Here is a 16,822-nt window from a genome sequence, read left to right on the forward strand (position 1 = left end):
CTTCTCACCGCCCTCAGATGAGTAGACCTAGAGACTCACCTCAATCATCCCAGATGATCAATTTCTCAGCTGAAATAGAAAACATGAGTCTGCCTTGAAGAGACATATAATGTTTATAATTTTCAAGCAAGCCCTCAAACTGTATCTAATATCAAGTTGGAAGCCAGTGCAGACTTTTAACTCCCTCCTAAAGAGAAGCAACAATAACTGAACTACTCACCACATTCTACACTAAGTTTCCCAGTCATCTATGTCTTTAGGTTTAGATTGCACAGCTGTAATGTAGCCTGGAGGTGAAAGTCATAGACCTCACTTAACCCTAGTTTGTATTATTCTGATATACACAAGCAGTCAAAAATCCAGCAGGACCCCCAGTTTGGATTTCAAGTTAGTTCAGGTTTTAAACTGTGCTCATCAACAATACACATAGTAAAGATCAAAAGCCAATATACTACCATTCATTACTATCATTAAGTTTATTTAAGGTTTCAGTGATATTTATGAGTGATAATTACCACCAATTCTCCGGTTAAAGCCCCAGTTAGTAGGAGCCTTCTGACATAATTGAAGATCAGGGTCTGAGTCATCGACAGGTAAGTCAAATCCAGAGCTATGAGTCCTCCAACAATAAACAGCATCTGGTCCCCAGACACACGCATCTTGGAATTTATATCAAGATTGCCCACCTGATTCACTTCTTGTGGTTGCATATGCAGTAGTGAAACAGTAGTGCAGAGGCAGCCTTCCAGAAATCAAACTGAGAGGGTGTTATAGATGAAAATTATCTCCCTGAATTGCATAAAAAAAATCAACAGTATGGCTATTGGTAGTCAGCCAAGCAGTTGCTACACTAGCTGACAGTTTTAAGTGGTCAAAATGTTTTTAATCTCTCCCTATTTCACCTTTATTTTAAACAAGGATGTATGTTAGTTGGGCATTGAAATGGGCAAGAGTTTAAATCCTTTGTGCAAAGGGCAAAGTTTAGGAATGAGCTAATTGGTTGGAAGAAAGAGCAAATGTAGGCCTTTTTTTGAATTTAGTATTTCATTTAAGTATCCTAGATTATCATCATATTGTCCACATACCAACAAGCTTGCTACCTTGGGGACTCAGTGTTTAAAAACATGTGCTGAACTAGAATGCACATACAATTGGTTAGTCATAAGCTCCTGAATTTGTACTTGAGCCAAGTTGCTTTGGCTTTGCAAAGCTAACATCTGTTGTCCCACTTAATGTCTAACATCTTAAGTTGATTTCTCATTGGGAAGACTGTTAATTTCTGGTACCACACTCAAGTAAAAATCATTAACAAAGCCACAGATTGGCAAATTTCTAGCACAAGTTGGAACAGGGGAGGACAAAAGAGAGGGCACTGCATCTCTCAAAGCACACATCCAGGCAGACTTTGGGAAGATGTTGAGTCCTTTTAGTCAAGCTTTAGAAGACTTGTTCAGGGCTCAGACTCTCATCCTCTCAACTACAGGGGTTGTTCAGCCAAGGCATCCCCCATATGTCTGCTAAGGTATGCAAAGATAGCTTTTAAGGCTTGCAGAGGACCACAAACTTCATAGGACTTGCAGTGCCATAGGATGGTTAGAGGGACTCTGAAGTCTCTTAACCATTAAAAGGTTGTGGGAATGGGATGGCCTTGAAAGGCTCAGTAGTGGGTTTGCTGTACTGATCCAGGTGAAGTACTGCTCCTCCAGGGGACATCAGGTGTCCAGAGGTGGCTCCCTTTCACACGTCAAGAAATCTTTAGAGTGACAGAGAACACACACACCCCCAAGCCCTTTTTCTCCAGTGCAGTACTATGGGTTAAAGGAGAAACTGTCTGGAATTAGCATAATCAACAAACTTTACCATATCAGTAGCTTGAGCATGTAAACCAGGGGTCGGCAACGTTTGGCACGCGGCTCACCAGGGTAAGCACCCTGGCGGGCCGGACCAGTTTTATTTACCTGCTGACGCAGCAGGTTCGGCCGATCGCGGCCCCCACTGGCTGCGGTTCACCGTCCCGGGCCAATGGGGGCGGCAAGAAGCTGCGGCCAGCACATCCCTCGCCCGCGCCACTTCCCGCCGCCCCTATTGGCCCGGGACGGTGAACCGCGGCCAGTGGGGGCCACGATCGGCCGAACCTGCCGCGTCAGCAGGTAAATAAAACTGTCCCGGCCCGCCAGGGTGCTTACCCTGGTGAGCCGCATGCCAAACGTTGCCGGCCCCTCATGTAAACCTTTTAAAGGGAGTCTTCAGAAAATAAACAAGAAACCACCAGTTAGTTTCCAAGTTAAGGTGAAACTGCCCTCACAGCAATACCTTGAATACATTTAGTATTCAGACTCTTACCAATCCACAAAACAGTTTAATGTTACTAAGAATAACAAGTGTACATACTTTACTGTTAGTCACAGAGAAAGTTGTGCCAACTCTTGCCTTTCACTGCTATTGCACAGAAGAAAGCTACTTGGCTTCCACTTTGTTTTTCAGGAATTTGTGGACATCCCCACTCCTCATCATAGGATTGGACCCTGAAAGTGTTGAGGTTATTCAGCATGTCTCAGGATTGGACTCTATGACTGGTGCTAACTGATGATCCACATGTCATTGGACACAAAGCCAGTGTCTCCACAATGAAAACATTAAGCTGATTATAAATTAGCCCTACGAGGTGAACATTTTATACTCCATCCATCTTGATATTTTTATAGCTCCTATCACCATACCACCAAGTTGTACAATTACAGTAGATAAAATTTAATCCATAGGCTGTGGATGTAAACTAGAAAATGTTCTTCACCCCAAAACAGCATAGTTTACAAGCAGATGGGGAGGTGGGAGATGAGTGTGGCCAAGGGATAGATATTGAGGTAGCCTGGAGACCATAACTCAGTTCTGTTTTCTTAGTTATAGCCCTTGCTTTGTTTCAATTTTACTTCATATATGAATTGTGGCTTCATTTAAAAAAACCCGCAAGGTTCTTATACCAATTTTTACTCTTAACTACTTAGATGCACTGTCAACTTCAACCTGGGTAACATAAGAACGGCCATACTGGGTCAGACCAAAGGTCCATCTAGCCCAGTATCCTGTCTTCTGACAGGGGCCAATGCCAGGTGCCCAGAGGGAATGAACAGAACAGGTAATCATTAAGTGATCCATTTCCTGTCACCCATCCCCAGCTTCTGGCAAACAGAGGGTAGGGACACCATCCCTGCCCATCCTGGCTAATAGCCATTGATGGACCTACCCTCCATGAATTTATCTAGTTCTTTTTTGAACTCTGGGCCTTCACAACATCCTCTGGCAAAGAGTTCCACAGGTTGACTGTGTGTTGTGTGAAGAAATAGTTCCTTTTGTTTGTTTTAAATCTGCTGCCTATTAATTTCATTTGGTCACCTCTAGTTCTTGTGTTATGAGAAGGAGTAAATAACACTTCCTTATTTACTTTCCCCACACCAGTCATGGTTTTCTAGACCTCAACCATATTCCCCCTTAATCGTCTCTTTTCCACTAAGGGGGGATCTGACAGAGGTCTATAAGATCATGCCTGGTGTGGAGAAAGTAAATAAGGAAGTGTTATTTACTCCTTCTCATAACACACAACACTCTTTCTCATAACAGTTTAATGTCTAGGAATTTAATGATGACTTTATATTAAATACACAACATATGAGGTATATAGTAATGAGATTTGTATACAGGCATAAAAAATATCAGTAGTGAGGTGTAACTATCTGACTAATGCTGAAGTATGTTAAAACATCTTGCCTTCATAAGCAGTCTTCAACATGAGTATCGTCAGTTCTACTTTAGAACTATAGAGTATTCAGACAACAATGCTGCCGCAGCTATCATCATTTCAGCCTGCCATAGGTCAAGCAAGCATGACAGGGTACAAGATAATATTCAGGGATCTACATATCAGTTTGGGGCTGTACTCTACATTCAAGTTATATATAGGCTATAACAGGAAGTAGCTTTAAGCCTCCTTGAGTTTCATTTTACCTTAATAGCCACATATAAATATTCAAACCCATTTTCTAATTTCATGTGTTATTGCAAATCAGTTCTAATTGAAAAGCTGTTTTAAGCAGCTCTGGAGTTTTATCTGATTAATTGTTAACATCTTCCCTGGTTCCCTGTACTTTAACCAAATCAAAAGCCTTGACACTTTGTTGTAAGGGATGTTAACTATGCCCTTATAGGCAAGCAGCAGCCCAGTTTTCCAGTCTTTGAATGAGTGGTAGAAACAAGCTGAGCTTCAGCATCACAAGAATTTTGTGTTGGTCAGACGCTTTAACCCAGTGGTGGGCAACCTGCGGCCCGCAATCAGATTCCCGCAGCTCCCATTGGCCAAGAACTGAGAACCATGGCCACTGGGAGCTGTGGGGGGCCAGGCCTGCGGACGGTCAACATCAGCAAAATGTCTCGCGGTCCGCAATCAGATTACCCTGAGGTTGCTGCAATCAGATTGCCCTGAGGCCACAGGTTGCCCACTACTGCTTTAACCAATATAATTGTAATACCTAGATTCATAGATTTTTACGATCAGAAGGGACCATTATCATCATCTAGTCTGACCTTTTGCATAACACAGCCCATAAAACCTCACCCAATATTTCCCACATCAAGCCCTCACCTTCGCTAAAACCTCCCTTTTAAAAAGATGTCCAAATCTTGATTGAATATGTTTGATAAATTGTTCAAATGTTTAAATACCTTCACATTAAAGTGCACCTTTACTTCTACTCTGAGTTTTTCTAGTTTCACCTTTCGGCCATTTGCTCTCATTATGTCTTTTTCTGCTAGATTAAAGAGCAGTTTGCTCTCAGAAATTTCTTCCCCATGCAGATACTTATAGACTGATCAAGTCACTTCTTAATCTTCTCTTGGATCAACTAAATAGATTAAGCTTATTTAGTCTCTCTCTCTCTCTCTCTCTCTCTCTCTCAAGCAGGTTCAAACCATTTTGTAGCCCTTTCAGAACCCTTTCCAGTGTTTCAACATCCTTTTTCAAGAATGGACACCAGGTCTGGACACAAAATTCACGCACTCTTCCCACTAATGCCTCCTACTCCAACTTGATATTCCCATTTTGATGTCTGAGGATCAAGTTCACCCTCGCAGCTACCGCACCGCACAGGGAGCTCATGTTGAATTTGTTATCTCAGTGATCCCTAAATCCTTTTCTGTGTTGTTGCTTTCCAGGATATCATCCATCGTGTAAGCGTGACCTACATTCTTTGTTCCTAGATATATAACCTTGTATTTGCTGTGCTAAAAATGTAGCTTGTTCAAGTGAGTCCGTTTTATATCCAGATCGGTCTGTATAACTGACTTGTCCTCATCATTATTTACCACTCGAATAATTTGGGTCTTATCTGCAAGATTTACCAATAATTTTATACTGTCTTCCTGATCATAGACAAAGATATTCAGTTGCATTGTACTGAATACATATCCCCGCAGGACCCAACCAGAAACAACCATAGCTGACTATTCTCCACCGAAAATTATTTTTTCACATTCTATGCATTAGCCAGTTTTTTAACCTATTCAATATGGGCTGTTTTTCATTTGCTATAGTGCTCATGTTTATCAGAATGCCATGTGGGACTAACTGCAATGCCTTTCAGGAGTCCCAGTATATTTATGTGGCAATTAGAGTATCTATCATCACTTGCAATCTTTAAACAATTATCTATTTGACAAGACCTATTTTTCATAAAGCCATGTTGACTGGCAATTATGTAACCATCTTAATCCTTCACTGATTATACCCCATATCAGCCTGTCCATGATTTTGCCCCAGACTGATGTCTAATTAACAACCCTACAGTTTCCCAGGTCATCCTGTCAACTCTTTTTAAGAACACATGAGCTTTTCCCCGGTTCTCTGGAACTCTTTCTATTATCCCAAGGTTAGCTAAAAGTCAACAATCATGGTTCAGTGAGCTCCTCAGCCACTTCTTTGATACCTTTGTTTCAATTTATCCCATCCTGCCAAGTTAAAAACCTAGTTTTAATAGTTGCTGTTAAACTTCCTCCCTTGTCACTGATGTAATAGAAAGTATTTCATTATCACTCTAAGACATCATCCTGCTCATAATTGGTTTGTCCATACCTTTCATCTAAAAACCCCCAAGCACACCAACTGGTTAATAAATAAGGGCTCTTGTGTATTTTACAGAGCAGCCTGGTGGGTGCGGGGATCTTGAAGAGGTAAGGCACCATCGTGGTAGCTCCTGGTGGCTTTGCGAATGAGACAGGCACAGTGCACCCAGGAGTGGTGCCCACTGCTACACTGGTAGGGAAGCAATGTATGCTGCTCTTCGCACGCCAGCTCTGATGACCCATGTGGAATGAGTGGGGCACAGTCCCACCCTCACTCAGCAGTCTTCTTTGGTTTTCAAGTCCTACCACTGGCATTAGACATTCCCAGTTCTTGCACTCAATGCACAAGGATAAGATTGTACCTGGCCCAAAGTCAGGTGGTACAAGGGTAGATTGGGGAACTAAATCTCATGGGGCCCTCTGACTTCCTATGTTTGTGCACCTGCATGAGACTAGCCACAAAGCATGTAGACCTCTGCAGAAAAGAATCACTTCACCCATTACTGAATGGAATCCATAGATTGGTTACCTCTGCAGTGAAAACAAACATGCATTTCACAGTACCTAGCAATGTAATACACTAGCTCAGGGCATTGCATACAGAACACTCCATCTTTTTGGAAATATAAGGTTACTTTCTTAGTCAGAATGTAATTACGCAGTTGGAATTGTACCAGGACAATTTTCTGCTTCTCACATTCAAAAAGGTTATCAGGTAACTGAGAAGTTTGTATGTTTACTACTTCTATTTGCTGTTATGTGAAATCTAACACTGTGGCATTAGTAGAGATATTCATACCTTCTGATATACCGTGGGCATAAGTCACAGTGCAAAGCTTAGAGAAATTGTGCGTGCCTGACAGCTTATTGAAGAACAGGGAATCAGAGACCAGATCAGTTAAGTGATCAGGATCATGAAAGATAGCAAGACAATCTGAGAACAGGGAAAGTGGAAAGATATAAATTGAACATCTCCAGTGCTGAAAGGTAAAAGGGATCAGACACACTTGATGTCGGAGCTGCCACAAAGTTGAGGCAGACCAGAAGTGAGGCCAAGGAGAAAGCAACATTGTCAAATTCCAAAAGCACGTGCTGCTGCCCCAAGGCACCACATCTGCTTTGTAGTGATGTAGGACTAGCGAGTTGTTGTTTTTTACATTGAGGAAAAAGATACCTTTGAAGTTTGTGCAGATCTTGCAAATCAACAGCCAACATATGGAAAGAGGCTGACACCTTTGGATTTTATGGAAAACACTATTGCTGCACACTATCCATTTAGCACAGGTTACCCTCTGGAATAGACAAAGTGATTTCTTAAGGGAATTAAGTCTTTCCAAAAGAGGTTGGGAATTCTCTTTAAAAGCTATGGAGGAATCCAACATGAGATTATATCATATTGATTTAAATACTGTATCAATTAAAAAAAAACAACTTTGAACTTTTAAGGTATAAAGCGTCACCTCTAGTCAGAAGCTAGGTTTGTTTGCTATTTAGCCAAAACACAAATCAAACATATATAAAGTTTAAATTGATCTACTATCTACTTCAGTATAAAAAATATCCCAAACCATACATTAGAAATAGTGTCATCACTCGGTAGCACTGAGAGATCCCTGAAGAGATGAGGGGTACATTGTGCTAGACACTACACCAACACATAGCAGAAAGCATCTGATGTTGATAAATTGTATAGTGAATTGCTTGACCACACTTTGGTTCATTATGAAATATACTCAAGAGACCAAATAACGAATGTCAGTCAGGTTTATTGCTATAACCCAATAATAGTACAGGGAAAAGGTTCTATACAATACCAGTCTCTGGGAAGCCATCTCATGCAGCGTTGTTACAATCACCTTACACAAAAAGTATGCTCCAAAAATTACACCACTAAAATCCATTTTTTAATATCCTAGCTGTTTACAAGTAATAGGTACTATGTACGTCATCGGAAAGTAAATTTAACTAATCAGCTTTCTACTTGTTTTTCTCATGGTGTATCCCTTCTGTCTATGTTCTGAAAACATGCATTCCAGGTACTAAAGGGCAGTAAGCGTAGCGTAAAACAATCATATGTCTTTTCCTTTGGGACATTCTAGTATAGGCTTTTGAGAGTAACTCCTTTTCTGTTGCCATGGTAAAATAATCACATGTCCTGATACCAACAGCTTTCTTATCTATTTAAGCCAAAGCTTACTTCAGCTAATGTAAGGTGTTATGGGATACTTAGCATAAGTGAACAAGATTATAGTGATAGTATAGGCCAACAACACTTCCCCAAAAAAGCTTACAAGCTTGGGCATTAGTGTACCTCTGTCCCACCTGTGATACACAATAGTTCAGTATCCTCAGGTCTGCAATACTTGGTCTAATTCTTAGTGTTGGGCTTGGTGTGTGGGTAGCATTTAGTAGTCTGAGATATACCAAAGATCAGACTACATGATGTGGTGGTCCCTTCTGGCATTAAACTTTGACTGACAATATAAACAAACAAGCCCACATGTGATAGAAAAGCACTATTATCCCTATTTTACAGATAGGGAAATGAGGCACAGAGAATAAGTAACAAAAGTTTGTGGCAGATCTTGGAGCTAATCCAGGTCTCCTTTGCAGGAGTATGTATGTATATTTTACAGACTGTGTATGTATACACACAGATGCTGCTTAATGGGCTTTGATCTCCAAAACAGTTTCAGCAGCGTTCAGCAAGTAAAGGTACTTCTGTAGCAGTGACTAGTTCTGGGCATTATTCCTTTAATGGTAAATTTAACCTTGAACTATAATGAGCAGTTCCCAACCTTTGAATTTAGGACAGTTGGTCACTTCATAAAAACAGGCTACGTTCCACTGTATGGGATGCACATCCATTGTAGCAAAGAATAGTTAAGGGGACAAAAGATGCAGATCCCAAAGCTGCTGCTTCGCCACTGCTGTTGACGTCATCATCCCCCCTGTCACTTCGACTCATCTTCTTGATGGTATTTTTCCCAAAAAGTTCTACATTTTCCTGCCCAAATCAAAAAGCCAGCCATTCCTCTGTCCTTAGAAGCAACACCATTACCCATATCTTAGTCATTTCCTCGACGTTTACTGTAAACTCCTCTCTGGCCTTTAAATTGCATACCATTCTCCTCCAGTCCAGCTAATTGAAAGCTACTAAAATGATCTTGCTACCCAATCAGACCACATCACTACTCTTCAAAATCCTTCACTGGTTCTTTAGATTCTTTTCATTTGCTTTTTTTCTTTCCCACCAAAAATGTCTTGGTACTGCAATAGAATTACAGGGTGAAACAGGTGTTTAGAGTTGTATATTAACTTCAAAATTCTAATCTGCTTTAGTCTATAAAAGGTCTGTAAGATCTTACAAAACTGTCATTTAGCACTTGCTGATCAGCAAGAGGAATGCTATTTTCTAAGTGGTATTATTATACAGTACTCTTATCTGATCTTATACCTAGCTAGTGATTTTGCTTAGATCATTCCTTAACTCAGTGCCTTGAAGGAGGCACTTCAAGTTGTATCTCATTCCACTACACATTTACTGGGTTGAGCTGGTGAAATCTCATTCCAATTGCTTGGGCTTAGTACACCTATTACACAAAATTCATGAGAATAATAGACAAACAAACAGCTTAGACTTTGAAATTAAAACACTCATACAATTTGACCTTAATCCTCCAGCTCTCTATCCATATATGTTTGACATGTAACTCATCTATTTAGCTACATGTTACTTGTATGAATGAAATTACTCAACTGAGCACTGTATATGATATGCTGATGCATACCAAGCTTTCACACAAGTAGGTACACTGACAATATCATTGACTAAGAACATCTGCTTCTTGAATACCAAGGCAGACTGTCTTTCATATCACTAAAATATTACATTGCTTCAACTGGTGTGAGCGACTTGGCACTATACTTTGAATCTAATGGAGTTCAAAGCACACCAGTGTAACTACAGATTCACTTACTTACACATCTGCATGCATTCCTGGTTGCTTCCTTAATCTGGGTTCCAGCTCCATGATTTGACAGCGGGGGGGGGGGGGGGGGGGGAAAGCAAGCAAAATGATAAAGGAGACCTAATTTTTCTGCCATTATATAAATCAGTGGCATACCCTCACCTAGAATTCTGCTTTTAGCAAAAACAAGGTTAAATCTATAACAGCATACTACAGTATGAGGTATGGTAATTGCTAACGTTATGCAAGAGTGAACAACATTTACCTGAAGACAAACCTGAAGCCTGCAGTTCCATCAAGTTACTTTTCAGTAGCATTTGTATCAATGTCCTACAGTTAACGTTGTTAATTTAATTGTTATCTGGCATACCTAAAATTAGCTTGCATCCTTCCTTCTTTAACTACTGAAATTAAGAATGTGTTTTAAGGCTAATTCTAAGTGGGGAAATTATTAGCAATACAGGAACTGCTGTATTGTATGTTGTCCAGACAATAGCAGACTCTTCAGAGAAGGGTACCAGGAACCCCATAGCAGGCACTCATAACCTACCCATAGGGGAGATTTCCTCTGAACCCTGGTTAGTTGTGTGTGTTTTTACACAGGATAGGATCTTAAACTAAGTTCTTTAAACTAAGTTCATTTGATAACACTGAAGCATCTTCAGGGCCCGTTCAGTAACAGAATGTTCACTGATGTGTCCTAAACTGAAACATCTTCAAACTGCAACCAATTATCTGTTGATTCTTAAATTCAGGAAACCTCAAGTATCTACATATACATCCCAGGAGGCTTGAACTTAGGAAGCATCTTCTGCACAGACCCCTGATTTTTAAAGTAGTCTGGTAGTCCAGATCTGCCATAGGGAAAGAAATCTAGTTTCTAATGCACATCCACAAAATGCCAACTTTTTATTTTCATGACTTAAACACTGGACCAATTATCTTCAAAGCTGAACTGCTTTCTACTATAACTACTGGAAAAGCAACAAAACAGATGACCTTTATATTTGTTTAAGCTTCAGCTGTCATGCCTGTGCACGAGTTTGTAATAGATCATATGGGGAAATTATATTCACCCCCCAAAGACTTTTTGCTGCAAAAATTCAATGTAACTGAGGAACAAGAAGCTATCTAACTTTAAAGGCAATTGTTTTATTAATTTATGAGCATCTGAAAGATTTTAGATCTGAAAATCTCTAACTTACGTAAATAACAGATTATTGGCAAACAGTGTAATACAAACAAGTCTAGAGATAAAAGTGTTGCAGCTACGAACGAATAATTTGATCACAATTTTGACTACAGAAGACAAAGAATTTTTTTTTCAAAGAATAAGCAGAAAGCTACAATAATAAGAATAGATTTAAGTGTACAGTAGGTTCAACTAGACCACCATTTGATAACAGAAGGGATAAAATTAACTTGGGTAGATATATAGTAACACCTTTCATACTTGAGGTATCCCAAAGCACATTGCAATAATGAGTTAAGATACCAACACTGCAAGGATTGCACAGGCAAACACTAAAGTCATCATTTACTCAGCAGTAGGTCACAAAGAACCATAGACTTCACAAGCTGTTTTATTGAAACAGGGGATGTTTACCACTGCACTGGGGAATATCACTTATTGTAATGGAGATTGCAGCAAACTCAATTTTAAAATGCTAGTTTGGATCAAAGTGCTGTATTCACTTTGTTTCATCCCCTATGCTCATACACATTCTCTCCTTCTCCTGCTCCTTGTTTGGGCACCTGCCAACAATTTGAGCTATTAGCCTACTTTAACCAATTCAAACACACTGCTCTGCAGCCTTTCACATTACACCCAATCCTTTTGAAAAGTAAATGGGGTTGGAACTTTGCATTTCATCAAGTGCAGTCAACAAGGTACTGGCAGAAATAGCTTTGACTCATGCCTTGTCCAAGTTACAGAGGTACTTAAAATTCACCCTGGGATCAATAATTATAGCAGTACCAGAGAATCCTGAAGTATCAACGTAAGAGCTGGCAATGGTTTTAAACTTGAAGGTAGGGAAGGACTAGCCAAGTGTAAGTGTCCCCACAGCAAAACCCTACTTCTATTACTGTGTTTTTACTCTTTCCACATTCAGCTGTGTGTGTGTGTGTGTGTGTGTGTGTTTGGGGGTATATCCCATGTTTTTTTGTGCTCAGGCCCTCTAGGATTCTTTCCCAGTTAAATGTGTTAATTGCAGGAGAACTTCTTTGTCCTTTAGGAGAATTGGGGTAATGGCAGTGAGGATTATTAGTACTCCAGTGATTTTTTTTGCCTGCATTCTTACTGTAAAATGGGGGGGGGGGGTCAGGTTCCAGCCTAAATGGAAGCAGATTCTGGCCTCTAATCAATGTCCCTAGCTGGATTAACTAGCTTGGACTAAAAAAATGGAGGTTTTCCTTTGTGGATGGTGGAGGAGAGGGTGAAGTGAAGACATACCTTTAGTATTTGCTTGTAATATTGAGAGAGGTCAGGTTGCTGTTCATAAGCCTTGTGCATGTGTCATGCTCAAATATTTAATTTTTACTTGTTACATAAGGGACTAAATGACTGTAGACTCTAGCTCACAGCTATTATTTTAGATACACACTGGTGACAGCACAAGTACCACCTCTGTCTTCTTCACTTGCTTTGAAAAAGGTGCTGTCCAAATCACGGGCGATGGACTCTTCTTAAAAGTGAGGGGGGCCATGAAGCCCCATCCCTCCATGGTCCTGCCCCCCCTCTTCCCTCCAAAGCCCCACTCCTTGGCCAAGCTAGAAGCTGGAGCCTGGCGGGGGAGCCTACTCAGGGTGGGGAGGGCCCAAAGTCAGCCCCCACCCTGTGTCGTCCCCCCCGAGTCCCATGCCCAGGGCAGGTGGAGGGTCTGTAGCTCCCCACAGCTGCCCATGCGGCTCTTACCTGGACCCAGCTCTGGCTTCCAGCAGACATGGGGACGCTGACCTTGTTCTGAAGAGAATGCGAGCCAGCCACTTTGCAATTCCAGTCAGCTGTATAAAAAATTGTGTGTGTGTGTGTGTGTATATATATAGAGAGAGAGAGAGCAATCCCCGAGGTGGGCATGTATCACTGGCAGTCATATCATTCTTTTATCTGAAGTACTTGCATTGAAGTTTGAAAAAGTATGGTATATATTAAAGAGCTTGGATTTTTGAGAGGAGGGTGGACGAAAGCCACTTGTTTCCTTTCTGTAGCACTCTTAGCCTGTGCTTTCCTCAGGCTGTGGAAGGACTGGAATAATGCCATTTTTTATTAGTAAGGTACTAATCCATAATAAAAGGTTGTTGAGAGCGAGGTAGGGTTTGATCCTTCAAATTTGCAGAGCCAGATCTTGTGTCCTCCCTCCCAATTCTAACATATAGCTACAAACAGAGAAAGAAGTTGGAATAGCTATCATTTAAGTCCAGCTGCAAGTAGTGCGTAATCTTTTTGCAAACACATTAGTAGCAGATTCCAATGATGATTTATGAGGGTAGGGATCCCCTTTTACAGTTCTGACAAGCCAGGTACATAGGATAACATAAGATCTATGATGAAGTATTCTACGTCAAATTCTTCCCTGAGAACAAATATGAATGTTGATTAAATCCTTGGATTTTTCAGGTGGTATTGATGTAATTTCAGTCAAGTCGAAGTCTCTAGGAAAAGCAAATCCTTATCTTATAGTGTTCAAGAACCTCATTTAAATGTTTTGTGAACTTTGTCAAAGCTTCAAGGTTTGCTATATAGGTTTGTACACGTTTTTAAGTTGGGACCTGAATTTAAGATTATCTATTTGTTTCTAAGAATAAGGGCATGTGCATAACTGAGATCTGTGTTTGGATTTTGTACTAAAAATCTCTCCCGTTGCAGTTGTTCCACTGTGTGTGCAAAGTGGAATAGTCATTTGGCAGGGACATGAACTTAGGTAGCCCACCTCCCAGATGTGTGCTCTAGCTACCAGGCTTGAGAGTCATTCTTGCTCTTGGGTCCAGTGACTATTCAAGTATTTTATACTAAGTGGAACAGTTTCAGCAGGAGAAACTGAAAGCCCTACACCAGAATATCCCATAGTTCAATGCCTAGATCACTCTCCTGCAACCTGGAAGATATAAGTTCAAAATTCTTTTCTACATCAGATAGAGGGGAAATTAAACCCAAGTCTCCCACATCCCTAACCAGTGGGCTTATATAAGTTATAAGGTGGGCACCATCACAACCTCCTCTTCTGCCCTCCACTTTATCAATGTAGCCCTTCATTTCCTTTGCTTTTATGTGAAAAGGTGCTCAGAAACTGAACTGAACATTCATTTGTGGTTGAACAAAACGTTTTGCTTGATCCCAAACAAAATTTGTGTTCGCTTTCAAGTCAAAGTTTTTCAGAATTTTTTGATACAGTTCAACCCAAAACAATTTCCCCCCAGAACTTCCACCAAACAGGGTAATGAGTTATTTGCTTAGCTCTAGTTAGAGAGCAGGGAGATATAGGGATAAACTATGGTTTGTCTTGCAACTGTGTCAAGTCACTGTAGTTGCACAACTTGTATGTCAGGATAGCAGTGACCCATTCTGTTTTTACTGGTAGCAACCCTACCCCAACTATTAATCTCGAGATCCATGTATTAACAGCATGTTCTTCCCACATACATGTAATACCCATTAAAATCGATAGGAGATATGTGCACTGAATGCAGAATAGACCCTATCGTTTTTTAGCTAAGTAGAGCTCAGCTGTTGAATATCTATTTAGGGAGCTTTTTATTATATATTATATATACACACATACATAAACACACATTTCTAGTTAAGGAAAAAAGTGTGCAAGCCACCACAGGTTAGATGATTTTACTGGTGAATAATTAACATGGTCTGTCTCCATACACATTTGCTTACGGGTTCACAAAGACAGGTTCCCTAGTTGATAATACATAACAGTTATGAACAGCAAACAAAACTGAAACACAGAGTAAGGTAATGGTTTGCCTGAACAAATTAGAGATGGGCTGAAGCCAAAGACTGGATCTGGATCTGATTTTCATGAAATGCTTGGATCCGGGAATTTGTCTGGACCGTCTCTGAAACTTAAAGCAATACATTTGCTCTCATATTCATGGTGCTCTTTGATCTCCAGTTACACACAGACAACCTATTTTCACACTTTCATGTTGTTACCTTGCCAAATTCTCATTAACAATTAGAAGCTCTACTTAGAAAAGCTAACTTGCCCTCTTGAGCAATGTTTTCAATCAGTCTCTGAGGCAACCTTACCTTTCTTCTCACCTATTAAACTTTTATTAATTTTTAACATAGTAAAAGTAAATAAAATAAGAGCTTCCAACACTTGCTATTGTTCTGTAAGCATGTCTGTATGAATCTTATCATAATTAGATTTTTTACATGTAGGATACCTTTAAAGCTACAAAGCAGTAGACCAATAGCTAAGGGGTAACACATTACACACAGAGAAGGAAACAAATAAATTTTTAAAAGCCAGTTAATGATTCAGAGCTAACAGTTAATTAATATACAGTACAAACCTATGTTGACTTGGACTGGTGGAGTTACCTTCTGTTGAACTAATTGAACAGGCACCCAATTTGTACAGGAAAAGCTTTGTTATCCAGCCTGTTGGGGAAATGAGGGGTGCCAATTAGTCAAAAATTCCGGTTAATTAAGAGTTATACTTACCCATAGAGACAGGGAGTTTGGATGCAGGAGGGGGCTGGGGCATGGGAGGGGTTTTGAGGTGCCAGATCCAGGCAGCTCTCACTTCAGACAGCTCCCTGGAAGTGGTGACATGTCCCTGTTGCTCCTAGGCAGAGGTGTGGCCTGGTGGCTCTGCGCTCTGCCTCCGCCCAGCAGTGCTGCCCCCACAGCTCCCATTAGCTGCGGTTCCCAGCCAATGGGCGCTGCGGAGCCAGTACTCAGGGCGGGGTTGGGGCAACTCACAGAGCTCCCATGGCCATTTCTCTGCCTAAGAGCAACAGAGACATGTCGCTGCTTCCAGGGAGCCACATGGAGCCAGATAGGGAGCCCGACGCACCAATTGGCCTTTTAATGGCCCAATGAATGGTGCTGACCGGAGCCACCAGGGTCCCTTTTTGACCAGGCATTCTGATTGAAAACTGGACTCCTGGCAACCCTATTGAAGATTTGTATTGGGAGATATCAGAAATGCAAGTTTCTAGAGCTTTCCGGTTGGTAAAGTGCCAGATAACACAGGTTTTACTTTACTACTAAATTTATGTCAAGTAGATTCCCTCCCTATTCCATGCTTCAAGAAAATGTGGGTTATTGGATTCTTTTTCTTCTAATAAACTGCTGCAGAACATTTAGATGCAAATTTAAGCTGTAATTCTAGAGACCATAGTAGGGGATAGCTCAGTGGTTTGAGCATTGGCCTGCTAAACCCAGGGTTGTGAGTTCAATCCTTGAGGGGGCAACTTAGGGATCTGGGGCAAAATCAGTACTTGGTCCTGCTAGTGAAGGCAGGGGGCTGGACTCGATGACCTTTCAAGGTCCCTTCCAGTTCTAGGAGATAAGATATCTCCATTAATTTATTTTATTTATTTAAGATTGTATTGTTAATGGATCTTTTTTCCTCCTCCAAATCACTTTAACCAGGTTTACACCAAAAACGTCTTTTAGAACTGTATTTAGTCAACTACTCTTAATCTACAAGCCAGTTGGTGTTTTTAATCATTAAGAAGGGCAATACATTGACCTTTGTCACTTAAACTATTGG

This window comes from Emys orbicularis, chromosome 1 (assembly GCF_028017835.1).
Source record: "Emys orbicularis isolate rEmyOrb1 chromosome 1, rEmyOrb1.hap1, whole genome shotgun sequence".
In the NCBI taxonomy this organism is placed as follows: domain Eukaryota; kingdom Metazoa; phylum Chordata; order Testudines; family Emydidae; genus Emys; species Emys orbicularis.